Source organism: Cryptomeria japonica, chromosome 10 (genome assembly GCF_030272615.1).
Source record: "Cryptomeria japonica chromosome 10, Sugi_1.0, whole genome shotgun sequence".
Classification (NCBI taxonomy): domain Eukaryota; kingdom Viridiplantae; phylum Streptophyta; class Pinopsida; order Cupressales; family Cupressaceae; genus Cryptomeria; species Cryptomeria japonica.
This window is the reverse complement of record NC_081414.1, coordinates 200800125-200820808: the sequence shown is the minus strand read 5'-3', so window position 1 is coordinate 200820808 and position 20684 is coordinate 200800125. Positions and strand designations below refer to the sequence as shown.

The following is a 20684-nucleotide window of genomic DNA, read 5'->3' as shown; positions in this document are numbered from 1 at the left end:
TTCAATTGAAGAAGTCTTATGTAAGCTCAAGGATTTTTGTACAAAAGATTTGCAATAAAAGTTTTGGTTTTGGATCTTTTAGGTTTTCAGTCATGCAGAAAGTAAATAGGAATAGGGTAGAGAAAATCTATGCTAAAGCTAACTTAATCCTAAGAACATGAGATGAGATCACCTATGCACAATCAAACCACTCTTCGTTTCGCCAGCAAAGCACAACTAGAGGAAGGAGGTGCAATCTTCAAAGGGTGCGTGGAGGCTTTTCAGATCATCAATACAGACCATCGGATCGAACAATCTCTACTGATGACCGAAGTTAAATACATACACATCAACAGGATCAGGCTAACTTTGCATGGCGCAACAATCAGCTGCACACCAAAAGTATGAGCTCAGATTCGACAACAAGTTCTCCTATCAAATCGAGTTCTTCTAACAACACATAAACAAATCTAATCTAATCGAAGAGAGCAAGACCATGCAGATTACCAAAGTAGAACAAGAATACACCATCGAAATTCAAACAATGCATCAAGTTGGATACTTCACAATCCTGATGCAACAATCTCAGACAAAATGACCTCTCTCTCTTTACAAATGAGGGGGTCACCCCCTTATATAGGCCTCAAGCCATGCAAACCCTAATTAGGGTTTCACCCTAGAAGATTCTCCACTCAAGGTGCAACAATGTGGGAATCGGCAATTAATAATCCATTATGGCCATATACAATTAACTCAAAGAGCCTAAAATAGTGCCCACTGGCACATTAATTGTGCCCCATGATGTTGATTATGCTCAGAATATAACCGACATCTTCATAAATGCCCATCATTCTCCTAGTGACGACGACATGCACGGAGAATCTGTCATAAAACCATAATGAGAAGGCGACATGCAAGAAGATTCCTTATCTGATGGTGACATGCATTGACTGGACCCACGCCTAGTCAAAATTCCTTTAGCAATAAGTACGCCACTACTATTCAGCCAAAAGACTTCCGTCCAAAAATGGACAACCATTATCTCGTTCATTTATGGCGTATGCAATGAATCTGATGACGACAACTTCCAGCTCTCGTATGGAGACACTTGGCACATTTTCGATGTCAAATTCCATGAAGGCAATTTCTTCCTCGCTCTTGGAAAAGAAGCTCTCCCACTTCGTCATGACTTCCTGTGTCTTCTTCATTATACCGGAGAATGAAGAAACATTTGCAAAATGTTCCTTAGGGAATGAACCTACGAAGAAGAAATCGTGCAACTGAGATTTCAAGGAGTTCACTGTTATTCCTCCATCATTGAGTTTCTTTGCAAACAATGCTTCTATTGCACTAATGATTTCCTCCTGTACCTCTCTGATGGACTCTTTCAAAGTGAAGGAGTCAACGCTGAATTTGTCGAAGGTGTTCTTCCCTGAGCAGATGGCATAGAACCATCGGGGAAAGTCATAAGCTTCATTTTCTTGAATCACTCTCCCATCCACCAGAATTTGCCTTGGAGTGTTCGTTAGAGCCCTGAGCCGCAGAATGGTTAAGTCTTGGTAAATGTGCACATCCTTCTTTAATCCTTTTGCTGTCTCCAATCTGTTTAGGAGGGCCACGAACTTTGAATGAAGCAGAGCTAGGTCTTCAATGAATTTTCCTGCTTCGGTATAAACATCCTCTATCCATTCTTTGGAATTTCGTGCCATCGCTCTGATAAGATCTGCATCATCAACCACTTCCTTGGGAAGGGAGGAAGGAGGAGTGAATGAAGGACCTGCCTCCTTGAGGAGCCTTTTGAAACTCCTGACGTATTCGCATAGGACTCTATTTTTTTCCCTCAGCCGCTTACATTTTGCCTTTGATTTCAACAATTTCTCCTTCATGGCTAAGGAAGATTCCTCAAAGTCTCCCATTACTTGACCTGTAGAAGCATGGCCAAGATCAATTTGTCCGATGACGTAATCCTCTTGCCTAATCTCACTTCTATCTTTATTCACTGCTGGCTCAACAATATGCAAGGTTCGGGATCTAGATTCTTCCCATGCGAGAGAGTTTGAATTTAGAAATTTCCTTAAATGCTCCAAGTCATGCGTCATACTTGGAAGATTCTCTTCGCCAACTCGTTGATTTTCATTCTTTCCAATTTTGGAGGGAATTCTAAGGATTCTCTCAGGATTTGCTTGATTCCATTCTAACTTGTCGTCTCCTGCCTTTGAAGGGATTTCCATGTCTCTTTTCATCATCCCTATTTTTTAGGGATCCTCCTAAAATTTAGGAGTTAGGTTCATTGGATGGAGAAAATTGCCACGATTCTAAAACTATAAAGATTTCCTCATTTCGGCGAGATTTGGTGTCTAAAAATAGCAAATTCAAAAATTTGCCCGAGGGGAATTTTACTTTCTATTCCTCCTTGACCCCCTGGATTCCATGCCTTTTGCAAAATTTGAACTTCTAGCTTGGGCGTTGAATTCACTGTGCCTTGGAATTTTTCATTTTTTACACCTTCCATGGAATGTCCATTTTGGCGCCCAATCACTCACTTGGGCAAAATTTTCACTTGGGGAAGGATTCATGGAATTGTCCTTCTCTCCTTGGGCATGCCACTTTGGTGCCTTCCCTCTTGTCTGGGCGCAAATCACACTTGGCCAAGGATTTTTTTCGTTTGTCCAACCATCCTTGCTTCCTCCATTTTGGCGCTCAAGTCCACATTTGGGCGGATTTTCTCATGGGCCAAGGATTCATGAAATTTGTAGTTCGATTTTCCAGACCTAGAACAATTTGACCCCTTTGCAATTTTCGAATGACTTCTTGAACCTTGGTGAATTTTCGAGCTTTCCATTTTAGGCATAGGCTTCCAGCACTTGACTAATTTCTGGCTTTCTCTGTTTGCTACCTGACTTTTCGAAATTAGAAATGTTTGCGAACGTCTGATCCATGTCGCCTTGTCTGACTGACCCTGCCAGTACTGACTTTCCAAAAATAGAAACCTTCAAGGTGTCAGCGTTAGACCCCTAGACAGGGTGCAGGAATGACTTACTATAAATAGAAACTTACTAAAAGTAGAAATTCCTAAAATAGTAAGTTTGATATTTGGCAAAATGATGACATTCTAGGACTCGGTAAAATCCCTAAAAAATAGGGACTTTCTAAAAATAGAAAGTTGTTCCGTTTGGGCTCAAATTTTACTAGGGGGGTCCCTTGAAGAGTCCTGATTCTAGTTGTATGTCCAGTTTTCCCAAAACCCTAACAAAAACCCCTTAAATCTAGGACAAAAGGCAGAAACCCTAAAAAGGGACAAAATAGGGCCTAGACTTCATAGAACTCGCTCGACAAAGAAGCAAATCAACTCTAACTGACCCCCAAACATTCGCAAAGCGAAGAGATTGACGAGATTGCCACCAAAACACACAAAAAAACAAGACCAAATGACCAAAATGGGCCTAAAGCTAGGGAGTCCCTATCTGGGATGGGGTGATGTGTGATTAGGTCACAACACGTCCCTCAGGATTTGTGCCCCAAAACATTGTTTGGGCGCAAATTGGGCTTGGTGGAGGATTTTTGAAGTTTGGGAGAATTCCTCTTTGCCTAGGGAATTGTTCCCAACATACTATCCTGGGTGCATTTTGGAAGTAGGGGAGGATTTTTGGAAAAGAGGAAAATTCCTCTAGTTCTTGGGAATTGTGCCCAAGAATAGATTTCTTCATGCCTTGTCCTTTCGAGGAGGATTTCTAGACTTAGTCAAAATTTGATCACCTGCTCGCTCTTCTACTTTTTTGGATTTAGAACTAGATATTTGGGAACATTCTACAGTTAGTGCTTTGCCAATTGCCAATGATAGACCTTCCAAAAATAGACTTACTAAAATTATTAAGTTTGCTTAAACGCAAAATTAGGCCAATGGGGGCCATAGCGAAACTTATTAAAAATAGTAAGTGCTTAGAAAATTCTCAAATTTCACTAATAGCCTCCTTGAAAGACTTCCTTTTTGATGCTTAGTTTAGACAATACTTGCTTCCAGACTCAGAAAAATTTCATCAAAACACTTCCAGACTTGAGGAGATTGAGGAAATTTTTGCCAAACTACCCAAAAGACCAAATAGACATAAATGTAGGGGTCCCCATTTGGAATGGGGTGATGTGTGATTAGGTCACAACAAGGCCACATATCTGTGAGCAAGGTTGGATGCGTTGCCTAATGTTTAGGAACTCTTATGCAGCTTGACCCTCAAAAAGACCTTATCTCCAATTGAAAACTAACTAAAAGTCCTATTCTTGCCCGCACAACTCTTTTGTCTATCAACTGCTGCTTTTAGTCTCTCCTTGATTATTCTCATTTGGTCTTCCATCTCCTTAAGCCTATCGAGGCCTATCACAATGTTGTCTTCTACTCTATCCCAATTGATGCATGGTAGGAGTTGTGTTGATGTATTTTTTATGCACATGCGAACACAGAATAAAATACCAAGGTATCTTATCCTCTCTTGAACAAAGTTTCCTTGAATGCTGAAGATTTTGCCTAAGGATCAATCGAGGCAACTCCAAGGTTCTAATGTGTAGGCTCTCTACGTGTGGATAAGCTCAATTTGGTCTGATGTGATTATGCTGGAATCACAAGGGGACTTATATTCAAATGCTTGAGCGTCTGATTTGCTGGAACTCAAGTCCTATCTACTAGCTAGAAAATAAAGAAATATTTAAAGATACATGATCTAATCTAAGGCCTAGAATGCAAGAAGATGGATGAATGACTAGGTGGAGTCCTACTGGGTTGGGTCTCACCATTAGGTTGAACCATTCAATACCAACTCAGTGCGATCTTCTAAGGGATGCTTCAAATATGTTCAAATCGTACACCATTAGATACTAATCACCATTCAAGATAATGCATGAACAATAGACGTGTAACAACTCGAGATTAAGCTCATTCTATGTCAGTTGACCACACAAGGCGCACTTACAGTCAGCAAGAGGCTAGTGGTTTGGACTAGGCGGATTCCACGCGAGTGCATTTAATAACTTCCTTCATTCTATCTAATTATTTACCATCTAAAATGAAGATTCAACAAGAGACCATGCATATTGCAAAGAAACAACATATTTCACCATATCTTCAATGAAAATGGGGTTCATTTACAATCAAGGCAACAATTTCTTGCCTTCTCTTCCTACTCTATTCTAATTGCTATTTTATTCACTATTATAGCTACTAACTCTTGACTAACTATTCACTATTCTCTATTAGCTAACTATTAACCTTTGCAAATGAAGAGCCATAACTTTATATAAGGAGCTCTTTAGAATTCGATGGCTCTGATTGATTTACAATCAATGGCTAGGATTACAAGATGAAAACCCTAATTAGGGTTTGTTACAACAAACTCTCTTAGCCAATGAGAAAATTACATCCAAAATTTGAGAACCAATAGGAAGTAGGGTTAGGTGCCTCGAAGTTTGTGCCATCGCTGGTGAGTCAAGTACATTGAATCTGGACATGCTGAGGTGGAGCTATCTGACTGGAGGAACAATGACTGGGATGCCACCTTGTCTGGTACTTGCTTTGTGATGACCTTGGTCGATCCTCCTTTGTCCTTGATGCACTTGATGCGTGGCGCACCTTTCCTTGACCCTCCTATGTTTGATGAGGCCTCCTTCCGATCAAGTCACTCCTTCTCTAGTGGCTGATCTTGCCTTGAAATGTTTACAAGATCCTTCTTTTTTGTTATCCTGCGATCTCTTTGAGGATAGTTCTAACACATTGCTTGCAATTGTTGATCATTCGAAGTCCTTCAATTTAGTAGCACCTTGAGTACCTTCTCATGCATCCAAGGCGTCCTTAGTGATGGTGAAACTTGAATAGCTCCTCCTTGTCCTGGCCTAATCCTCCTCCATCTTGATTTTGTTGATCTGCAAAACAAAGGATGATTAAGTATACATGATATATTCATTCTAACATAGCATTTCTCATCTTAAATCATCAACAGGAAGGCATTAGAATCAATATCGCTTTAGACCCTCTGGAAGGACATAACCTATAATAAAATGGGCTCTAGATCCTCTCTAGGGACAGGACCTATAATGAGATTTTCGCTCCGGACCCTTCTCTCATGAAGACATCACATATTTGACCCTCAAAATAGCCTAAAGGAAGGATTTCTCTTTGGACCTTGGCCAAGGACAAGACATATCATGAAATTCGCTCTGGACCCTTCCCAAGGACAGACCCAATAAGGAAATTCGCTCTGGACGCTTTTGAAGGGTCAGGAGTGAAATTGACATTTTTGGACAAATTCTTCATATTTTGTGACCACAACTTACTCAAATGCATGCCTAAGGATGCCTCTAAGTTCAATCAACCTCCATCAATGTTAGGCTTGACACAAAATTGGGAGCAAAAGAGTTTCAACAAAATTCACTCTGGACCCTTTGGAGGGTCAGGAGCGAAATTTGTGATTTAGCCTCAATTCTATCATTTTCTTTGCTCCAAATCACTTCTCAAGGCATGACTTAACAATTCTCTCCCAACAATGCCTTAGGAATCAAGATCTTGATCTCAAACATGAGGAAAATAGAGGTTTTAGGAATTTCGCTTTGGACCCTTTGGAAGGGTCAGGAGCTTAAATTTTTTTCGCTCTGGACCCTTTGGAAGGGTCAAGAGCAAAATTTGCATTTTAGGCCTAAATCCTCGACCTTTTCACCCCTCACTTGCTTCCAAGGCATGATGACATCCTAGCTAAGGCTTCAAGGCACAAAATTAGTTCAAAAATGAAGCAAAGAGAGGATTCTATGAAAATACGCTTTGGACCCTTTGGAAGGGTCAGGAGCGAATATTTTCTTTTAGGCTTAAATCCATCATTTCCTTCACTTTCATTCACTTCTTAAGGCAAATATATATCCATCCTCCGTCAACCATGTCATAGGAACAAAGATCTTGGCCTCAAACAAGGAGAAAATAGGTGTTTAAGAAATTTCGCTTTGGGCCCTTTGGAAGGGTCAAGAGCGAAATTTGTCTTTAGGCTCAATTCACAATTCTTTTCCTCTCAACTCAGCTCAAACTTGACTTATCAAATCTCCTCATACCATAATCAAATCAATTTGCCATCTATTTAGCTCAAAACAAGGTCCTTTTAGTGTATTAGGCAAAATAGAGAGTCTAGTTAAGGATTTCGCTCTGGACCCTTTGGAAGGGTCAGGAGCTTAAATTTTTTTCGCCCTGGACCCTTTGGAAGAGTGAGGAGCGAAATTTACATTTTGCTTGGTTTTCTTCACAAAACTCCATTTCTCATCCTTTAATCATTAGAAACAAGTCATTTGCCTTCAAAATTGCTTGGGAATGAGTTAGTTTGTAGGTTTGAGCAAGATATAGTGTTTTATGAAGAAATTCGCTTTGGACCCTTTGTAAGGGTCAGGAGCAAATTTGCTTAATTAGGCTCAATTCTCATCCTTTTTCACTCATCTTTGCTTTAGACTTGATCCTTGATCCTTTTCTCTGCCATGCATGACCACCATTCAATGTCCTAGTGAAGAAATAAGCTATTTGGAGGATTTCGCTCTGGACCCTTTAGAAGGGTGAGGAAGCTTGGAAAAATTTCGCTTTGGACCCTGGTCAGGAGCGAATTTTGCAATTATGTTCAAATCTTTAACTTTTCATTACTTCACTTTGTTTCACACATCAATTCTCTCTTCATATGTCATAAGGACAAGGTTTTTTTGACGCAAATTAGGACCAGGAAGGGAGATACAAGGAAATTCACTCTGGACCCTTTGGAAGGGTCAGGAGCGAAAATTAACATGTTAGTCTCTCCGTCAGGATTCATATATGGAATATAACATTTAAGTATAAGTTCTTATACTTTAAGTTATATTCCATATATATTGTCAGGATGTTTGAGAGTGGTTTCGGACCTTCAAGAGTTATAATGCAAAATCTAGTTTTTGGAGGATTCTTCAATTTTCATAGTTCGTATGGTGTCTTGTCATTGTTTACCCTTATTTGCGCTCTATTCAATATGTACACTGTTGTGTGAATAGCTTCTTTCCAAAAAGTGTCTGCAATCTTTGATTCATTCAACATAGCTCTTGCGATTTCTTGAACTGTCTTCTTCTTCCTTTCAACAACTCCATTTTGTTGTGGAGTTCTTGCTGCTGAAAGTTGTCTTCTTATCCAATGTTTTGTGCAAAAATCTTCAAACTCATTTGAAGTGAATTCCCCTCCTTGGTCTGATCTAAGACATTTAATTTTCACATCCATCTCATTTTCAACTAACTCCTTGAAGGCTTTAAATTTTGCAAGAGCTTCAGATTTTTCTTTTAGAAAGGTGACCCAAGTCATCCTAGAGTAATCATCTATGAGTAGCATAAAATACCTTTCCCCTCGCAAACTTTTTGTTCTGGTTGGTCCGCATAAGTCTGTATGTATCAGCTCCAGAGGCTTTGAAAACGAGTATTCTTTGGATTTAAAACTTACTCGAGTTTGTTTCCCAAATTGGCATTGTTTGCAAATGACATTAGATGGTTTTGTAATTCTAGGCATATCCCTTACTGCTTCCTTTTTGCTGATCTTGACAAGATTGTCAAAGTTAAGGTGGCCTAGCCTTTTGTGCCATAGCCAGTTTTCATCCTCTTGAACAAAATTACATGTTTCTTCATTTATTTCATTTAGAATATATAAATTATTTGCAGTTCTATGGGCATTTGCAATGATTCTTCCAACTTTTTTAATGTCACATCGCTTAGACAAAAATGTCACACTATGTCCTTGATCACAAAGTTGGCTAACACTTAATAAATTTTCTTTTAAGCCTTTGACATATAGCACATTCTCAGTTTTAGTCTTTCCATAATCTAAACTAAGTGTTCCTTTACCTTTTATTTCTCTTTTTGTGTTATCACCAAACCTTACTGATCCTTCATCTGCTGGTTCAAAAGAGATGGATTTGTTTTTGTCCCTTGTCATGTGCCTTAAGCATCCGCTGTCTACATACCATCTATCCTTCTTGTTTTTTGCATGAAGAGCTATTTGAACAAATAAGGATTCTTTCTCTTCTTGCTGTTTTTTCTTCCAAGTCATTCTAGATGTTTCCTCCCTTTTGATAGGTACATCTCCCTTTGTTGGTAAACTAGGGAAGATAGTTCGGTAGAATCTAGCTGTGTGTCCAAAATTGTGACACTTATAACATATTACATCATAATTCATTAGAGGAGAAAATGAATTATAGTTCTTTGGAGTGAAGTTAGAAATATTTCTAGTATGACTTCTACAATCAATTGCTTTATGACCAAACTTATAGCATGAAAAACAATGTCCTTTGAATGGATGATAATTATTAGTTACATGTGATTTCTTTATGTGAGATGTTTTCAGCATATTTGTGGGAGGATGAGATTTTTGAGCATCATTCTTCCTTCTTTTGTTTTCTACTGTCTTCCATGAATTATCCAAAGTTTTTGAACTAGTAGCATTTGCTGTTTGATCCTCTTCATGTCCTAGACCGGATTTAATGAACGTAGGTCTTTGTGCTTTAAGAAGTTGTTCCATTTTGTTGGTGCTGTCTTCAAATTTTTGAAGTTTCCCCAAGTCTTGTTTTAAGGAGACATTTTCTCATTCTAATTTGTTGTATCCTGTCTCTTTTCTTTTAAGCTGATCCCTTATTTCCTTCTCATTCTTCTTTGCTTCCTCCAATTGTATTTTTAAGTCTTCAATGAGCTTGCTTGATTCTTGTAATTTTGTCTTATATTTTGAGACCCTTCCTTTTAGCTTTTCATTTTGTTTATATGCATAATGTAACTCTTCTTCAAGATCTACATCTTCTTCATCACATATAGCCTCTTGTCCTTCTTCCTTCTCATCTTCATCATCTTCGACTTTCATTGCCATAAAAAGAATCTCTTCTCCATCATTGCTGGACATATCTTCAGAACTTTCCTCCGATGAACTAGAACTTTGCTTAGAGTAGAAGCTTTTCTTATGTTTTGAGTAGTTGTTCTTGAAGTATTTCTTTCCTTTTTTCTTTGAATAGCTTTTCTTCTCCTCTTCACTACTATCACTTTCTTTTTGCGGACAGTTTGAAGCATAGTGCCCAACCTTGCCACAATTGAAACATTTGAAAGGGAATTTGCCTTTGTATTTGCCTTTGCCCTTTTTGAACTTTCTCATGAAGTAAGCTTCAGCCTCATCTGATTCATTGCTTGTACTCTCTTTTGGTGTATGAATTTTGTTCTTGTCCTTCTTTGATTCTTTGAAAGATACCTCCTTTTGTGATGGTTTGTCTTCTCTCCTCATTTTATAGGCAGTGGGGATTCCAAACAATTCATCTTTTGTTAATGTTTTCAACTCCTTCATTTCTTCTATTGCTAATATCTTAGGATCAAATTTCATTGTCAATGTTCTCAACAACTTTCGAACGAGAGGTGTGTCTTCAACTTCTTCTCCTAATGTTGTGATTGCATTTACGATTTCATCCACACGCAAAAAGTAGGTGGTGATATCTTCATCTTCCTTCATTTTAAGGCTTTCAAATTTCATTCTATGTGATTGAAGCTTGGCCTCTCTTACCTTTTCATCCCCTTCATAGATACTTTTCAGTTTGTTCCATATCTCTTTTGCTGATTCGCAATGCATGACTTTTGTAAATTCAGAATCAGCCAGGCTGCATATGAGATCATGTTCTGCTTTGGCATTATTCTCACTTTTCCTCTTTCCTGCTGCATCGGTCGGAGGTGTTGATGGAGGTTTGTATCCATCTACCTGTATTGTCCCCTTCTTAGGCATGATGTTTCAGTTGACCGATGGCCTATTTCGGAGACCCATAGGCTACTCAATGGGTGAAATTAGGGTTTCCAGTTTTGGAGGTTGTTGTTCGTGAATTAGAGTTTGGATCGCGGATTCTTTCTGGGTTTTCAGAGGGCTTCACAGTGGTATGTCCGGCTTTGCGTTCTGAGCACTTTTTGGAATTTACCAGTTTTAGTAAATTCTATTTCTAGCAGTGGTCCTGATTATTTCGGCACAGTTGGTTCTCTTCTTCAGTTGGTTCAGTTGGCTTCATCACTTTTGGCCTTGGGATGTTTTTGGAGAGATAAGTTCATTTCATTTAAATAATGTTATGTTTTAATGTTATATTTTAAAGTTGACCCCTTGGCCTAGCTTCATCACTTCAAGTTGTTTTAAAAGGTGGTCTTCAAGGGTAGACGCATCATGGAAGGGATTTAATATATCCTAAGGTCTAAAATCTTGCTTATGAAAAGGGGTGCCAACTTTATGAAGAGAAGTGAATTAAAATAAAGGTTAATTAAAGCTTTTAAAAGTGGCGCCATCTCTTGGAGGAAAATTCAAATGTGAAATTAGGTCGCACTTTCTAGAAGCCTCTTGAGATTCCTTGTTAAGCTTATAAATGGAGGCCTCTTCCCTTCATTTGGGCATCTTATGTCTATTATAATGTTACTGTGCCAGAATGGTATTGGGGTTGTGTTGACGTGTATTTTGTACACAATCATACACAGAATAAAATACCTACAGGCATCTTATCCTCTCTTGAGAAAATAGTCTCTAACTGCTGAAGATTCGCATAAAGGATCAGTTAGGTAGACTCCAAGGTTCTTTGATGTAGGGTCTCTACGTGTGGACAAGCTCCAGTGGTATGATGTGATTTGCTGGGATCACAAGGGGACTTACATGTGATGATTGAACTTCAGATCTGCTTTGCTGGACACAGGCTCTTACTAACTTAGATTAAAAAAAATGGAAAAAGGATAAGGGCAAAGAGAGGATCTAATCCTAATACTAAGAATGTAGGAGCAATGATTGATTTTTGATGAAACTCTAACTAGGTCTTGTTTTGACATCAATGGAACATCTACACAAGACTAGTGCGATCTTCTATGGGAAGCTTTATGATGTTCATATCATCACCGCAGGCATAGATACCATCCAAGTTGATGCATATCAATGAAGAGGCAACAAATTGAAATTGAGCTTAGGCTGAATGATTCCAGTTGACTACGCAAGGCAAGTCTGCAATCAACAAACTGCTAGTAGTATGGATGTACGAATTCCACCATCAATCAATCACACTTCCTCCATTCATCTAATTATCTACCATCTAAGATTGAAGACTTCAACAAGAAACCATGCAAATTGCAAGAAAACGACATATTTCACCATTACTTCAATGAAAATGGAGTTTGTTTACAATCAATGGCAACAATTTCTTGCCTTGTCCTCCTATTCTACTCTCTAACTACTTTCAACTATTTACAACTCTCTCTAATTCTATCTAAAATTCCCCTTTACAAAATGAAATGCCTGGGCTTATATAGTGCCCACAATACAATTTGATGGCTTAGATCAATTCAAGATCAATGGCCAAGATTTTACAATGAAAACCCTAATTAGGGTTTGTTACAACCATTACATAACATTTAATGTTTGACCAATGATAAAATTGTATTGCTTGGACACATGTCCCTTTTAGAAAAATCGACCAATGGATAGCCGGGGTAGGTACATCGGAGTTTGTGCCACCTTCCATGAGTTAAGTACATTGAATCTGGACATGCTGAGATGGACTTCACTGATTGGAGAAGTGATGACTAGGACGCCACCTCATTTGACACTTGGAACTTGGTGGATATTCATCTTGATATTGTTGAGAAACTTGCTTTAATTAATTCCTCTGGATCTATTTTGCTTCTTCAACGAGCCCTTGTTCTAACTCCTTGCGTCCTTGATGTGCAGGAAGATGATGTACCTCGCCTTGGAACGCTGGATTGCCCTTGATGATGTTAGTCCAAAGAAGGTCGTCCATGTCCTGGCTTGATCGTCCTGGCGAAGACCGTCCTGGATCCGGCTTGATTTTCCTTGATGAGACCTCCATTTGATGCCTACACAACATTTCAAAATTAGTACCATGATTTTGCAATACATAACATAAATTAGAGAGCAATTTTTTTTAGGAAACTTAATGATAAGTCCTTTATTAACCATTTCCTAAAAACAATTGAGCTAAGGAAAAACAAAATTTCAAAACTCAAAATTAAGGCAATGACGATCAACGCTCAAAATCAAAACAAAAAATCCATATCGCCATACCTCTTTGAGAGCTTAACTCTAAAATGCAAAATAAAGGAATTCGCCTAGGCAAAATTTGAAATTCGATAGTCTTGATGTGATCTTCAAAAGAACGTTCCTCTTATCAACTTCGCCACCCTTCAAGTCTTGGACGTGATTTCCTCTTCAAGTTAGCAATTTCGCCATCTTTGATATGTCTTTGACGTCCTAGGCAACTTCGCTCAAATGGAAACTTCAAGTTCGCCTCTCCTTTGGATAGTAGTTTCGCACCACCTTTGATTGAATTCGCTCCTCTTCTTGAATGATAATTTCGCCCTTCCTTTGTATGAAATTCGCTCCTCTTTTGCCTTCTCCAAGTTGCATATGAGAGATGATAAATGATGATGTGAAAATGAAATAAACACCTTTCCTTTATAGGCGCTCACCTTCATATTGACCTTAGGCCGACTTTTTGCAAAATATAGCTATTAAAACGATTTTTAAATAAATAATAAAGGCCGACCTTGACAAAATAAACCCAAGCGCTCCCTTCTGATTTTTATTAAATCAATAATTAATTATTAAATGCCTTTATTTTTAATTAATAAATTTCGATTTTTTACAAAGGCAAAAAAATAATTAATAAATACATACCATGCGCTATTTAAATGCTTTTAATTAAATATCGATTTTTTTTCTAGCATTTAAATAAATTTAAAAAATGTGTTTTAAGCGCCAAAATGAAAAAGTGAGAAGATACGTACCTCATTGCCCTGGTCCCTGACTGAGGGACAGGAGCGATCCATCAATTTGGTCATGATTCTTGCAATTTTTACGTCCAAGGTCTTCATCCTTACGTCCAAATCGCCATTTTAGCTGGGTCCTTTGAGTTAGATTGACTTGCATGTGTGAATGAGTGCCTTTGGATGTAATATCGCCCTGGTCCCTTCCTGAGGGACAGGAGCGATCCTAGTGTCCTGGCTCAAATTTGCAAACTTTTGATCTTTGTTCTTCATTCATTGTCTTCCAAAGGACGTCCTTGACCATGCCTATCTTTGCCTTGTCTTGGTTTTGACGGAACATGAGTGTTTTAGTAAAAATCGCTTTGGTCCTTGTCCAAAGGACAGGAGCGATATAGGCTCTTTGTGCAAATTGGTAGCATTTTAACGTTCAACACTTTGGTATATCACCTTCAAAAGACGCCTTAGACCTTTTACCATCTTGCAAAACCTTGGCTTGACGTAAATTTTGAGAGACTTGGCCAATATAATCAATATCGCTCTGGTCCCTTCCTGAGGGACAGGAGCGAACTTCAAGTTTTTAAGCTTGTCCTTGCGTTCTTCAACTTGCCATTACCTTCAATGCGTGAAATGACGTCCCTTGATTCCTCTTGGTGGCTTGATACTTGTTAAACTTTCAAAATCTTGGTCTTTATGGAAATTTCGCTCTGGTCCCTTCCTGAGGGACAGGAGCGAATTAGGATATTTTAGAGCAAATCCCTCAATGTGGCGATCCTTGTAACTTTGTGCTTGATGGAGATGCTTCGAAACGTCCTTGGTACCTTGTTCTTCGCCTTGGAGTGTCCTGATCTTGGAGGGACGGCAATATAATCATCATATCGCCCTGGTCCCTTGGAGAGGGACAGGAGCGATCTTGGCTTTGTATGCTTCACTTCACTTTGCTAGCTTCCAGATTTATATTCAGCGGGTTCATAATGCGTCCTTCCATTCATCCATGTCTTGGAATCGGTCGTAACTTGGCGAGAAAATCATCTATAACAAAAATCGCTCTGGTCCCTTCCTGAGGGACAGGAGCGAACTTAAGCATTTTATTGTTTTGATCAAGTCTGGATGCTCTATCATTTCGTCCTTCACCATGCCTTTGATGTCTCGATTCGTCCGAACAAGGTTAGGAATGGCTCAACTAATCATTTTCGCTCTGGTCCCTTGGTGAGGGACACGAGCGATTCGCCTTGGTCCCTTGGAGAGGGACAGGAGCGCTTTTCGCTCTGGACCCTTGGAGAAGGACACGAGCGAAATTTGACTTTTCGCACTCTCAATCAGGACAATTTTAATGGAATATAACATTTAAGTATAAGTGACATTTCCTTCTATGTTTCTTCTTTCTTATACTTTAAGTTATATTCCATATATACTTTCAGGATGTTTGAGAGTGGTTTCAGACCTCCAGGAGTTATATTGCAAAATCTAGTTTTTGGAGGTTTTTTCAGTTTCCAGACTTAGTCAAATTCAGGATCAAGGCATTCCAGACTTAGCCAAATTTCAGGATCAGGACCTCACTCAGGCCGGACTTGCTATCCTATGTGATCCCCTGGGCGACGCTTCAAGTTATATTCATTTGATAAAATGCACCTCTCTGGACCTTTTCACATCGTCAAGACGTTTAAAATCCTGCAAGGACAAAGCAAAATTGGATTTGTAGCTCCGGTCCTCCACTGAGGGACAGGAGCGATTTTTCCCCTGGAGGCATTTCTGTGCTCATGAAAATCTTCAATTTATATTCAATGGAAAGATCTCGCCTTTCTCCGTCACTTCCAATTCGTAATTCATCTTGACCCTGCAAGAATAGTAAGATATTTGAAAACGAGCTCCCGTCCTTCACTGAGGGACAGGAGCGATTTTGCTCCTACAGGCCAAAATATCATGATTTTACACATTTTATCACTTCACAAGGCAAAAACAAATCATTTGAAATGCCTAGGATCAAAATTCAAAAAAGTCAAAATTTGGTCAAAAATATTCAATTGGACAAAAATTCACATTTCATCTTCAACACTTAGACAAATTTAAGCTCTGCATCAACATTCCAATTGAAAATTAGACCATTCTGGCGAATTCATTGCATTCAAAATTTGCATTCTAGAAAAGGAAAATCAAAAAGCTCCCAAAACCGACTGGATTCTGGTCCGAAAAGACGGTAATTAAAACCCTAAGGCTTGACCCTAAATCCAGACAACTAACAAACTAACAAAACCCTAGAAAAAGCAAAGCGAAAACGAACAAAACGAGCAAAAAAAAAACATGGGTCCCCATTTGCAATGGGGCGATGTGTGAAAACGTCACAACAGGTTGCTTCGAGGAATGAATGCCTCCTAGCCTTGGCATTGCTTCTTGCTTGAAAGATAGCAACTAGTGGTGATTTAGTGTAGTTGTGAGAGTTTGTAGCGAAGATTGCATTGTAGCTTGAGTTGTGTTGGAAGTTCAGTTATTTGCATTTCATTTCATTTTCGGGAGTCGCGGTTAGTAGGGCAGATTTGTAGTTTTACTCATATATTTCAAAACAAAAACATATTCATTCTAGGTATTGCATATTTCCTCTTGTTTTGGCTGGGCGCTCCTTTGTGCAAATTTGCAGATTCTAATATGAAGTGTTTTATTTTATAGAGAAGAATCGCCATTCTTGCCTGGCATCACTGCTGGGAATTGCCTTGGGGTTCGTGTTAAATAATCTGTTGGGTTAATGTCTGATTTCTTGGTATTGGTTTGGTCGCCTCCTTCATAGGAAGCCATTGCTTTTGGTTTTGGGTCATTCGGACTAGTATTGAGAGAGTAATGAGCATTTTAGTGATTCCATGGTGTTGCTGATTAAGCATTTCAAGTGCAGGTCTGTCATAAATCAGAATATTAAGATTGATCCTTGAGAAGAATTTCTTGGACTTATCATTTTTGTTAAGCCCGGGAGAGTCTTGTATATTGTTGCAACATTGTATAGTCTTAATCTTATGATCTTGGCAAGCATTCACTATCAAATTGTAAGCTGAACAGTAGTACTGGCAGCATTTCTTCTCATTTTCATTTCACGCTTCATATTTACATTTAATTCCATTTCTAAGTTCTTAGCATCTCCGCCATATGGTAGCTCCATTCCCACCCTGGGTTTGAAAGCACATGCTTGGTGTCGAGTTTTCCTTTCAGCAGTTGTAATTGTAAAGATCCTCTGACCATATGTTAGTCCATCTTGGGCACATTCTTGGTTAGAGTTGCTTTCAGCATGCACCAAGATCCTCTGACCATATGTTAGTCCATCTTGGGCACATTCTTGGTTAGAGTTACTTTCATAATGCTTTAAGACCCTCTGACCATATGCTCACGCCTTGCCCAACCCGGGATCTTGGTGTACATTCTTGGTTAGAGTTGTTTTCTGCATCGTTTTGGTTTAAGTGCTAACCCTAACGGATGTGTGTTGCATTACTCTTTGTAATTGAAAAATTGAAAAAAATTGGTCTGGGATATTTCACTACCACGGATTGCCAAACATTATAACCAAGTGTGTTCAGATAGGCTTTCATCTTGATACTCCAAAATGCATAATTTGTCCCATCGAAAATTGGATTTCTAACTGCATAGTTATCTACCATTGTGCTCTTTTGAGGATCTACCTTCAAGCTGTAAGGCTATCTCCGAAGGAACTGGCTCTGATACCAATTGAAGAGCACACAGTTATACTGAGAGGGGGTGAATCAGTATAATGAAACCTTTTCAATTCAATATTTTATATGATAGAATCAATCACTAAAAATAATTTTGCATATGAACACAATAACGCAAAGATTTAAGTGGAAACCCAATGCAGGAGAAAACCACTGAAAATGAATGCTATATATTTATGTTTCTTCTTTTACAATTTTGTGAGCACCAACCCACTGGAAGCACCAACTCCCTAACTCTGTTTTGTGAGCACCAACCCACTAGAATCACCAACCCCCGAACTCTGTTTTGTGAGCACCAACACACTGGAAGCACCAGCCCCCGAACTCTGTTTTGTATTCTCAGAATTATTTATTCAGCACTATACCCACAACACCAATACTTACACACACATAATACATTTTTCACACTACAACTCTTCGCACAAGGATCTTCTTTTTAATTTTCTCACACATTACATGCATATGCAGCAGTATCCTCCTTTATACTTTCGATTCTTATCACATTATCACATACGTCACCCTCTCGTGTCTTATTATATTTCCAGAATTACACGCTTGTATGCAGCACTCTACACATTACTCTCCAGGTTATTCTGGAATTTTACTTCATACGGTATTTTAATATTTTCAATATTATGCACCTCCCATATACTGATATAATTGGCTTCTCAGTATACATGTGTAGTTGTATACTCCTTATTCTTATTCTTATAGTGTCATATACGTCTGAAAATCTCCCTTCTTTTTGACTGAATAATTCCAGAATTATATCATACACTTTTCTGTATTCAAATCGACCAACACACCTGAATTTTACAATAATATATATATATATATATATATATATATATCATATCTTCAAAAGAACACGACTGTTCATTATTCACTTACATAAAGGGTCACGTACCCTTTCAGAAACCGATTGACAAATGTTGGTTACAACTGCTGTTTAGATTAATCGATTTATTAATTTATAGCTTTCTTTATTCAAATTGACGTCTTCATAAATCAATTCTTATTTAATTATACGATCTTATGGAAATAATAGTAACCTTCGATTTCATTATTATCAATGTTATCGGGGCTTCTTATTAATCGCTTCTTCTCTAATGGTAATATGTTTTCACTCCCTTCCGATGTGGCAACCTATGTCATGCGGACTTGTATCACCCCTTGACTTTGACTTGTTTGGGCGCAAAGCATAGTCGACCATAGTTTGAATTGTATCTCTGCCATGTTCTCATCAATCGACCAATCACCCAAACTATATTCCACCTGAACTATATTCCATTGCTTATCGCTGCATCTAATATAAGATTCGTATTCCTTACTTCAAACACTTCTCAATTTTCTTTTAATAAATCTTTTGACTTGAGCATATAAATCGGTGATCTTTTATATAAATACGATCTGCCAGATATAGATATATCTGCAGTTGTCATATGCTGAGTAAATGACATTCTATAAGTGAAATTGCTTATTCAGCGATAGTCAGTCAACCATGACTATCGGGCCTTTCATTTATATTTCCGCAGACTTTGTTATATAAATGATACATATGTGTGTATTAGACATTAACCATCAATATTATAAAGTCGGCTTGCTGTATGATGGAGACAGTTTGTATAAAATTCATTGTATATTAAAGTCGCCTTGATCCATATCTGATCGCTGTCCAGATTTTGTTGATGATGATTTGCCAAGTAAACAATGCTGCATCTAATACGACTGTATTTATATTAAACATAACGTTATGTGTATTTCTGAGACTCTGTATATCTGAGTCTTCAAAGTGCATATATATTCTGCAGTTTGAGTCTTCTGTACTGTATGCTGTCTTATGTATATTACAAGCAGATGCATATATTAATCATTAGCTGTACTGTAATCTTCTGCTTCATCGTGCGGATTTGCCTGGAAACTTCCAAACCAACTGTAATCATTAGCTGTACTGTAATCTTCTGCTTCATTCTTTCTGCTTTCAATTAATTTAACATCAATGACAATACTTGCATCAAAAAGATCTTCTGAACAAACTTTTTAGCTATAGTCAAAGATCCATCCTTAAGATTCCCGGAAATGAAACACGCCACTTTGGTTAACTTGTATACTACCACTAAGATGACATCATGCTTCTTTCTAGACATCGGCAATCCTTGGATAAAATCTGTACTAATCACCTACCACTTATATTTGGGTATATCATGCTGGTATAAGAGTCCTGTTGGATATACATGCTCAGCCTTGACTCTCTGGCGCTCCAAGCATCGAGCCACATACTCATTCTCATCTTTCTTAAGTTTGTGTGATGCCCCCTTTATTGGCTAAGAGGGTATGCAGGAATATCACTTGAATCTCTCTTCCTTGTTATATCAAATGAATAAGAATTGAGTGAGTAATGGTAAATGAATGATTATAGATGTGATCTTTAATGGAAAATAGTTGCACAATGATAATTGTATGGGCTGGTATATGATTATGAAGCATTCAATATTTTTATGGCCATTGTAGTGTCTAAGATTGAATGGATTTATACACTGAAAATATGAACTCTATCACCAGCAGTGATGGATCAATAGTCTTATCTCTGATTTATAATGGAAGCATGCAGGCAATGCTATGATATCTGTTTTATCAATAATATTATGCAGCGGAAGAGTAGTCTCTTAGAATTTATTAGTGCTGTGACCAGTTACCAATGAACACTTGCACTTTAATGGGCACTGTGTCTACTGTACAATCTGAACTGTGTGATCCTTTGGATGCCGTCACTGATATCAGTAAAAGCTGATTAGGAGTGGGCTATAATCTGACTATTCCCCGGTGAATAATAAGAAAAGAGGTGATACCTATTCTCCCTCTTATACCATGCGCTACAATTGAGGAGTCGTGTGGATAAGACGTGTCTCATATTTCCTTGTGATTGGCTTCCTTCATCCTTTGTTAATAATCCATAAACTAATGATCGATGGGTTTTGTAATTGAGATTAGTATCTAATCAGCAACTGCTGATCTGCAGTTTACATTGTATTACCTTAATCATAATCATTGATAAATTATCTAGTCATCGATATTTAATCTTGCCTTAGCCAATCTCATTATAATTGCTTACAACTGATTAGATAGGTGAATATTATAATGATGATTTATATGGTTTGTTTATAAGCTAGGTTGCCGGTACGACAAAATTTTGAAAAGGGGTTTGGGTTC

At 38.2% G+C, this 20684-nt stretch overlaps 1 protein-coding gene across 1 annotated transcript in view; it reads left to right on the top strand.

Moving 5' to 3' along the window:
* The window catches only part of LOC131044479 (protein OSB2, chloroplastic), a 182501-nt gene that overhangs the window by 104718 nt on the left and 57099 nt on the right, over positions 1-20684 (top strand). The gene's annotated exons all lie outside the window — the stretch shown is intronic.